The sequence below is a fragment of the Petaurus breviceps genome, unplaced genomic scaffold (assembly GCF_028583685.1).
Source record: "Petaurus breviceps papuanus isolate PSGF00001 unplaced genomic scaffold, PetGlider_PUasm1.0 90865, whole genome shotgun sequence".
Taxonomy (NCBI): Eukaryota; Metazoa; Chordata; class Mammalia; order Diprotodontia; family Petauridae; genus Petaurus; species Petaurus breviceps.
Window position 1 is genome coordinate 4,308,092 of NW_027187367.1, and position 10,166 is coordinate 4,318,257.

A 10,166-nucleotide genomic window follows, 5' to 3' on the forward strand; every position below is an offset into this window, starting at 1 on the left:
GAGAGAGAGAGAGAGAGAGAGAGAGAGAGAGAGAGAGAGAGAGAGAGTAATGAGGAAATTCAGTAGAAAAAGTAATGAGGAAATCCTTGAGCTTGTGCTTCTACCTCAAAGGGCAAGGGACCTCAAGAAGGGACTCCGGGCTCATATACCCCAGGCTTCAATCCTAGAAACTCACTTCAAAGAGAGGATTGTTTTTTCTCTTTCTGATTCTACTACTCTTTTTTCCAATCATTTTTTCATCTGTGTCCTACTCTTTGTGGGCCCACTTGGGGTTTTCTTGACAGGAATAATGGAGTGATTCGCTATTTCTTTCTCCAGATCATTTTACAGATGAGGAAACTGAAACAAACAGGGTTAAGTGACTTACCCAGTAAGTGTCTGAGGTCAAATTTGGACTCAGGAAGATGAGTCTTCCTAACTCCAGGTCTGGCAGTCTATCCACTGCGCCACCTATCTGTATTTGGGTAAAACTCTAGGTAAATCTCTAAAACAAAGCTTAGGTATGGCACACCTCTAGGACTCCACAAAATGTGGGCAACAGAGTCCCTGCTAGAATATGTGTATTAATTATTGGACTACTGCCCATTTCCTTCACCACAGAAGAATGCATTAACCACAAAAGACTCAGAAAAATGCATTAGCCACAAAAGACTCACTAACAAATACAGAAGATATCAAAATTTTCAAATATTTCGATACGTATTCTACCCAGAAGTTGAAGATCTTTTGTTTGTGAGACTGCTAAACAGTTATTACAAATTCACCTCAGACTTGTACTTTCTGAGTGACTCACAAAGTCCAGATGTCCTAGTCAACTAGGGCAGGACTTTCTTCCTTCAGAAAAAGGATAATACTGGTAGTGGCCACATTCTTCTCTAAGAAGTGTACTGTTAAGGAAATATTCCTCTCTCTGGTTATCTGAGACTCAAGTCTCTAACTCAAGAACTCTCTACCCTTGAAATAACCAACAAGGATAGAAACATTTTCCTTTCCCTACAATCATTAGTCACTGACTCATATTTAGGAAACAGAAAAGAAGAAGGCAGCAAGCCAGGACCTGATGATCCAATTAGGCAAGCCCATATTCCTGATTCTATTTGCTTCTGCTGGAAACCATCATTACCACTGATGTGTGGGAAAGAGAAAAGAGAGAGAAATCTCTTACCTTACTGGAAGTATAAGGGAGAGAGTACTAGAATTCCAGAAAGAAAATGGACCCAATAAAGAGAAGGGTCATGGTTGTTAGATAATTCTTATATGCCACAAATGGGTCTGGTCCTCCTGATGCCCAGTCACCAATCATCTTCAATATAAGCCCTAGTAACTAGGGATCAATCAAGAGGTCTTTATGTCACTTCATAAAGAAACCAGGGAACATGTCTAGCTCCATTAGAGGGTGTTCATTCCAGCAAATCAGAGATTCCCCCATGGGCTAGCTACATAACAAAGGAATCTTATGTTTGAAATTCACATAAGATATACCTAGAATACTTCCTGGTGTCCCTAAGGGGAGAGATAAATTTTGTATTTGGATGTATGTCATTACAAGGCATTTGCATTTTTCTTTTATTTGAATTTTTAAAAAATTTTTTATATCAACTCAGTGGATATGTGAGATGAAATGCAAAGAGGGGCTAGACACTGTTGTGCCATCAGTGAAGTAGCAGGAAGAGAAATAAACCTACAAAAATTACCAGCCTATCTGTAGTTCACTTTAAAAAAATAACCCCAGCAGGTAGAACAAGAAAAAGAAATTCCATCCAGAATAACTACAAACGCTAAAATGTGCATACCCTTTGAACCCGTAATAGCACTAGGTATTACTAGGCCCTATATCTTCAAAATATCTGTAGCAGTTCTCTTTCCTCCTCTGCCATCATATTCTTTTCTTCTCTAATCTCCCAACCTCTACATCTTCACATACGTTTTTCCCTTTATTTTTTATCTTGCAATCCATCTTCCATTTTTGAGGAACATAAGCTTGCATTGCAATCATAGATAGAGATAGAGACCCTTCCCCAGAATCCACCAGCACTGATGTGGCATTTTTTGAGAAATTTGACCACAGGATCAATAAACAAGAATGAAAGATGAATGAAGACTGAGTATAGGCAAAGTATAGCCTGTTGGCCATACGCCTATATTTTTGGCTATGGGATAAGATTCTGTATTCTACAAAATGAATAAGGAAGGAAGGAAGGAAGGAAGGAAGGAAGGAAGGAAGGAAGGAAGGAAGGAAGGAAAAGAAACAGGCATTTATTATGTGTTTACTATGTTCTAGGCCCCGTGCTAAGCAATGAAGATACAAAAACAAGCAAATAGAAAGTCAGCCTTTTGGGCCCTTCCACAAAATGGGGGCTCCAGGAGGAACTCACCAATGAGACAAGTAGGGCAAGCCTCACGGAGGATCATATATAGCAGGTTGAGAAGGCTGAACGGGCAGTTGGCTATTCTAGGGCGGGGAGGCTCCAGGTGATGAGGGAAATTACAGGCTGAGCGAGTAGAAGAGAAGACTTGGTGTTGAAATACAGAGAAAGTCAGGAACAGGGTCAGGAAGTGAATGAATGAATCAGAGTCCTACTTTTTCAATTCTGTAAGTTCCACTGTGGGGTTTTTTTCTTTTTCAAATTCTTTGTTACAAGGGATTGTTCTCTGGGTAGGGAAGTAAGGAGAGATATATTTGGAAATGAAAATGTTATAAAAACAAGGCAGAGATTAGGAAAGAAATATAGGGAACTATCAAATGAGGAAATTCCCCATACAATGCAAAACAGCATCCTCTCTGCAACTATTAGAGAATTACCTAGTTCACTGAGAGGCTGTGACTTTCCCAAGTTACACAGCTAGTATGTGTCACAGGCAGGACAAGAATCTTGACCTTCTGGGTTCTGAGACCAGCACTCCCTGTATCATACTACCTCAATATAAAAACAAATGATATATATTAATTTTTAAAAAAAGATTCTCTATTCAAATTATATAATTAAAATCACAGATACGTGAATAAGTATGCTGTTTGTACTGCCCTCTTACCTTGCTATGTCTTATATACTCTGGCTATTACAAAATCAAAATTATAACCTAATATAGTAGGTAGGGGGCTAGATTTAGAGTCATATAATAACTTGGGTTCAAATCCCACCTTTGACACTTATAAACTCTGTGAGTACAACCAAATCATTTAGCCTTGGCAAGTCATCAAACTTGTTTGTTTCATTTTCCTCATCTATAAAATGGAGATAACTTACCTCATAAGGAAAGAGCTTTGTAAAAGTAGCATTCCTCACCCATCAATTGGGGAATGACCAAACAAAGTATAGTATATGAATGTAATGATCCATTATTTTGGATAAGAAATGACAAAAGTGATGGTTTCAGAGAAACCTGAGAAGACTTGTATTAACTGGTACAGAATGAAGTGAGAAGAACCAGGAAAACAATACCAGAATGACAACTTTGTTAAAACAATTTTGAAAGAATTAAGAACTCTCATCAAGGCAACGATCAACCACTATATCAGAAGATCAGTGATGAAGAATGAAGCACATTTTGACATAACCAATATGAGAATTATTTGAGAATTATAATGAGAATTGTTTGAATATACATATCTGTTATGAAGATTTTCTTTTTTCTTTTTTGAGGGAAAGAGGGAGGGAAAATAAGTGCTGGTTAGCTGAAAAAAAATTTTAATTTAAAAGTCTTGCACTCCTATTGAGAGATTAGGCCCTCATATGCTGCTACATGACGTTCCAAGAGCAAGAGAATGGGTGATTACTCCTAATATTACAGCTCATTGGGTTCTACCACGGTGATTTCCATCAACAATTAACCAATATTTGAGTATATATAAAACTTATTTGAGTATAGGTTTTAGATAGGGTGTGGACTCATACTAATAACAATAGTTGCAAAGAATTTCCAAACTCTGGGGTACACTTTCCCATTACCACACACAGAGTACATGAGGGTTGGGGAATGGGGGGGAAGTGGGTATATATCTCTAAAAGGTAATGGGAGTAAGCACATATATAAGGAACACATGCAGCAAAGGCAATTCTCTGGAACAGCAGAGCCTCAGCGTCTTCCCTTTCCCAAGAGAGTCCACATGAAGTTTGCTGTGGGGATAGATGAGTTACTTTGTGGCTTGACTGAGGTTCTCTCTTCAAAGGGCATGGCATCCCTGTTAGATAGATCAGTCTTCTGCTGGGCTAGACCACAGCTCCTCTGGATTTACATAAGTAGGTTGTTTGATCACTGGGCTGGCACTTCACAAGATGTGAAGGTAGAGGAGGCAATCTGATGAACTTTATGGGCTCAATCTTTGATGGGCAACTTCAAACTTCATTACCTCCAGCCAAAACTTCCATGAGATTCTAGACTTACATAGATCAAGTTTAGTCTTAGGGGATCCTGACCCTGAAGAGAGAGGATCAAGCTCATTTATGAACATCTCTGATTTATTTTTGCCTCCACCTCAGAGTTCCATGGAAAAATCTCTTAAACAAAACTTAGGTCTAAGGTCTTTCCTAAAAGGATTCACTTCAGAAAGCATTCTCAGTGCCCAAAGTAAATATCAGATATAAGACTGTATGTAAGAAGGATTTCGTTATCCTTTTTAGTTTAGTTTCTCAGGATCCATGGCCACAGCAATGTCAAGTTTCCAGGTGTTAGATAATAACTCCCAGAATAGGCCAAAGGATTCTAGATAGTAATTCTTAGAATCGTATTGATAGGCAGGCCTACTGAGGCTGTGGCCATGAGATAAGGGGCAACATAATGTGATACTATGCTTGTGCAGAGTGATGATATTGCTAAAGTTAACCTGTGAGCTTAATGTTGACAAGATGCCTTCTTTGTTTGTTGCCCTATAAAGTAAGTGGGCACTGGTCAGTGAGTGGGGAAACCACAGGGAACCTGTAAAGGAATCTGTGTGTGCCTTGACTGGCCCCCATCAAGGCCTGAGGGAACTTAGGGGAGTGCACAAGCTGTGCCTATCTCAATTGACCTCATCAAGACCAGGGGTAGTTGCCCCTCCTTCTCACCAGCCCCTGTGAGAAGGGTGATTAGGGAATGCTGTAGGAGCTGGTTCTCCCATTATCAACAACCTTTCTGAGAAGACTAGACTAGAATAAAGTAAGATTATTAACCCCTCCAAAACTATCTTCCTGTACTGCCTATCTGACCAGATCAAGAGTGAACCTTTTAGAGGCTGGAGACCAATACCTTCAGTGCCTTCCATGTATTATCTGTGAAAGAAAGACATTTATTTATTTCCTATACTACAAAAGAAATACTTGGAGGACAAAAACATCATAAGCAGGCATTAAGAAATACAAAAAACATGGACTGGTAACCCATAGCTCTTACTATACTCTCCATGGAGGGTAAGTCAGCTTTGTAGGACTGACTGTTCAATAGGTATTTTATATTTATCTCAGAATTATACTGTCTAAATAACTCACAAGTTCAGGAATTCTGACCAGCCAGGGCAATACTTTAAAAGTTCTTTCAGTGGCAGAATCCCCTTGGATTCTGGGAAGTTACTTCTTCCCAGAATCCACTGAAAAAATCACCCCCTGCTTAGCAAACAGCACACATTCTCAAATTCAGAGGTAGCCACCAGGGCTGGAAATATTCATTCTTAGGATTGCTATTTGTGACCAGGGCTTAGGGGAAGAAAAATATAAAACAGAAGATGCAGGCAAAGACTTGATTGAAGTCCAGTTTCAGGGACACCTAGGCAGGCACATATTCTCACTGACACATTTTTGTAACTGCTGTAGCTGATGGGAGAGGAAGGAGAAGTCTAGTGCTGCCCACCCCCCACCCCCCCATGGAAGTCCAAAGAAACATTGACTGGATTCCCTCAAAAATGCCTTCTCAAAAGAGACAGGAAACTATATTTTCTTAATCCTTATAGCCCTTTTCCTAATAGGTTCTCTCTGGTTCAGTCTTTTATGATGTAGACTCTAGTTGCAGAGACACATGAGGACCAACCAAGATCCTCCCTCTTCACAGAGCCAAAGTAAATATGCTTAACTTCATGGGAATTACAGCTCTTGCTACATCAGCATTCCAGCTCTGCCCACCTCAGCAGCACTAATTCAATCCAACCAACATTTATTAACACTTGCTCTACTTGAGAAATTATATTGATACATCCTTGTATATACATTGTATATCACATCCTTGTGATACATTCTAACTTAACAACTGAAGCCACAAGAAAGAACACACACAACCTCCAAACTCCTTCAATGATCTCCCCAAAGCTTTCAATTCCTTATTTCTTTCCTGCAGCATCGGCCTGTCCCTTATAATGTCCCTCTCCTCTCCCCTCCCCAATACAGCAAACAATCTGATATAGATTATATATGCGTAATCATGTTAAACATATTTCCACATTAGTCATGTTGTGAAAGAAAAAAAAACAATAGAGAAGAACCATGAAAAACAAAAAAATAGTATGCTTTGATCTTCATTCAGACTCCATAGTTCTTTTTCCATCATGAGTCTTTGGGAATTGTCTTGTATCATTGTATTGCTGAGGAGAGCTAAGTCAAGTGCTTGGATCAATTTGGCAGGAGGGGTATGAAGACTGAATCTGTGTTGCTGAAGCCATCACCAGCACCACTTAACACTAAAGACCCTCAAAGTGGCAATCTTGCATCTCCACTCTCCTGTGAGCTCCTCTTCCAGAGGATCCTGGAGTCTTTTCTTCTGGACATGGCAGGGAAGTTTCTTCACCTTTCTTGGTTTTAAATGTTTACTTTGTCTTTATGAACTGTCATAGCCTGGAAGATTGCTAGTCCTGGTTACCCTTAGTGAGAACACATGTGAGAGGAAGCAACTGAAGGGAAACAATCCCAGAGAAGAGAGACATTGTCACAGAAGCCCTGTCTTTGACTGGGAATTTAGGACTAACAAAAAGATAAAGAGAATTACAGATCTTTTGCTACCGCTTCCCTGAATAGCAAAAAGATTATTTATCCTTGGGAAACTCCTCTCTGTAATGAGTTAATAGTAGGGTGAGGGGGAAATAGGAGTGGTTAAATAACCCTAATTACCACTATCGATTTAACTCTGCTACACTCATCATCATCCTCACTCACAGTTATACCACACTATGTGCTAGACATTGTGCTAAGTGCTTTACAGACATCTTCTTCATTTCATCCTCATGACAATTCTGAGAGGCAAGTGCTATTATTGTCCCTCTTTTATAGATGAAGAAACTGAGGCAAACAGAGCTTAAATAACTTGCCCAGGGTTACACAGCTAGTAAGTGTCTGAGGCCAGATTTAAACTTCAGTCTACGTGACTCCAGGCCTGGTTCTCTATGCATTGCCCCAAATCCTCTCTATTCTTCTCCCTATACCTTTACCTTCCCAATGCCTTTACCTTACCCAAGATCCTTTCTCTGAGTAGGCATTCGGATTTCCCTCCCTGTTCCTTTCTCCCTTCCTCATCTGCTTTCCCACTCTCTTCCCATTATTTCTGCCTTAAATATCTAATCTCCCATTTTTTAGCTCACAAACTGAGGTCAATTTGGAAGTCACTTGTGCCTAGAGAAAGATCAGAAGATGCAGGATGGAGGGACCAAAAAGAGAACATGGGGTAGGAAACCAAATTTGTGTTTATCTCAGGACCTGGTCAGTAATAATCCATTCCCCAAGTCCCTGTACCTGGGGAAATAATTTTCCTTTAAGTTCAGGAATGCAATGAAGTGTTTGTTTTGCTAGGGCAATCAAGGATTCTTCTCAATTGACTCAAGTACATGTCATTTTAGAATTAGATCATCAATTCCTATCCATGTTCAATACATACCAGGTTTTGTCACCCTGACTTCATCATTCAACTGAAACTGTTTTCTCCAAAGTTAGTAACAATTGCCAAATTTAGTGGCTTTTTCTCAATTCTCATTCTTCTTGACCTTTCTCATCTTTGAAACTATCACCCTCTTCTTAATACTCTCTTCTCTTTAAATTGTCATGACAACAGATCTCTCCTGGTTCTCTTCCTACCTATTAAACCTCTCCTTCTCAGGCTCCTTTTCCAATTCTTCATCCAAGTCACACATGCTAACAGTGAGTGCCCACAGGGGCCTGCTCTGGTCCTTCTTTTCTTCTCCTTCTATTCTATTTCACTTGGTGATCTCATAAACTCCCATGGTTTCAATGATCATTTCTTTTTTTTATTTTTTATTTTTCAAATGCTTTATTAACTTCTGATTTACATCATTCATTTCTGCCAGATTTTGAGTTACAAATTTTCTCCCCGTTTTTCCCCTACCCACCACCCCAAAATAGCAGTCCCACAGGATATCCCCTCCTCCAATCTGCTCTCTCCCATACCTTCTCCCATACCCCTTTTGACTTTTTCAGTGGATTTCTATGCCCCAGTGCCTGTATATCTTATTTACCAATTACATGTAAAATAGTATTAATAATAGTATATATATTTGAGTATTTGATTTTAAAACTTTGAATTCCAGATTCATTCCCTTCCTCCCTTGTCACCCACCCTTACTGGGAAGATAAGCAGTTCAGTATAGGTTGTACATGTGTGGCTAATGAAAAACAATAACATAGTAGATATATTGTAAAAGACTGACTATATTTCCCTCCCTCCTATCCCACCTCCCACTTGTTCTATTCTCTACTTTGATCCTTTCCCTTTTCAAAAGTGGGTGCTTCCAACTTCCCTCCCCCCCAACCTGCCCTCCCTTCCATCATCGCCCCTCTCATCCCCTTCCCCCCTACTCTCCTGGAGGGTGAGATACCCTATTTAGTGTGTATTTCATTCCCTCCTCAGGCCAAATTCAATGGGAATAAGGTTGACCCATTCCCTTTTGCCTTCCTATTCTTCCCCTCCGTTGTAACCATTTTCCCTTGCCTCTTCTATATGAGATAGTTTACCCCATTCTGTCTCTCCCCATCTCCTCTCATTATATTCCTCTTTCACCTCTTAATTTCACCTAAGTATCATCCCTTCCTCTTAAATTGGTCCTGTGCCCTCTATCTATGTATACCTGTAAACATATACATATATTCACATATGTATTCATATGTCCATCTACCCTCATATATGTATTGCTTTTAAATAACCTGAATTTCACTAAGAATCCCTCCTCTTTGTCTTTTTTTTTTTTTAAGCAATCAGGGTTAAGTAACTTGCTCAAGGTTACAGGCCAGTTATTTCTGGGTGTGGTGCTAAGTGTCTGAGCCCAGATTTGATCCCCAGGTCATCCTGACACTGGAGCCAGTACTCTTACTCATTGAGCCACCTGGCCGCCCCTACCTCATATATATATATATTTATATTTATATTCCCTTCAACTACTTTCATAAGTTACAATTATTATTTTTCCATGCAGGAATGTTAATAGTTCAACTTTGATAAGTTCCTTATCATTTCTTTTCCCTGTTTACCTTCTCATGCTTCTCTTGCTTCTTTTATCTGAATGTCAAATTTTCTATTCAACTCTGGCTTTTTCAGCAAGAATGCTTGAAAGTCCTGTATTCCACTGAATGACCATATTTTCCCCTGAAATGTGATACTCAGTTTTGCTGGGTAGGTGACTCTTGGTTTTAATCCCAGCTCCTTTGACCTCTGGAATATCATATCACAAGCCCTTTAATCCCTCAGTGTAGAAGCTGACAGATTCTGGGTTATCCTGATTGTGTTTCCACAATATTCAAATTGTTTCTTCCTGGCTGCTTGTAATATTCTCTCCTTGATCTGGGAATTCCAGAACCTAGCTATAATATTCCTAGGAGTTTTCTTTTGGGGATCTTTTTCAGGAGGTGATGGGTGGATTCTTTCAACCTCTATTTTGCCCTCTGGTTCTAAAACATCAGGGCAGTTTCCTTTGAGAACTTCCTGGAGGATGCTTTCTAGGTTCTTACTTTGGTCATAGCTTTCAGGTAGTCCAATAATTTTTAAATGATCTCTCCTGGATCTATTTTCCAGGTCAGTGGTTTTTCCCATGAGATATTTCACATTGCCTTTTATTCTTTCATTTGTTTGGATCTGTTTAACAGCATCTTGATTTCTCATAAAGTCATTAGCTTCCATTTGCTCCAATCTAATTCTGAAGCAATGATTCTCCTCATTGAGTTTTTGAGATTCCTTTTCCATCTGGCAAATTCGGCTTTTTAAGG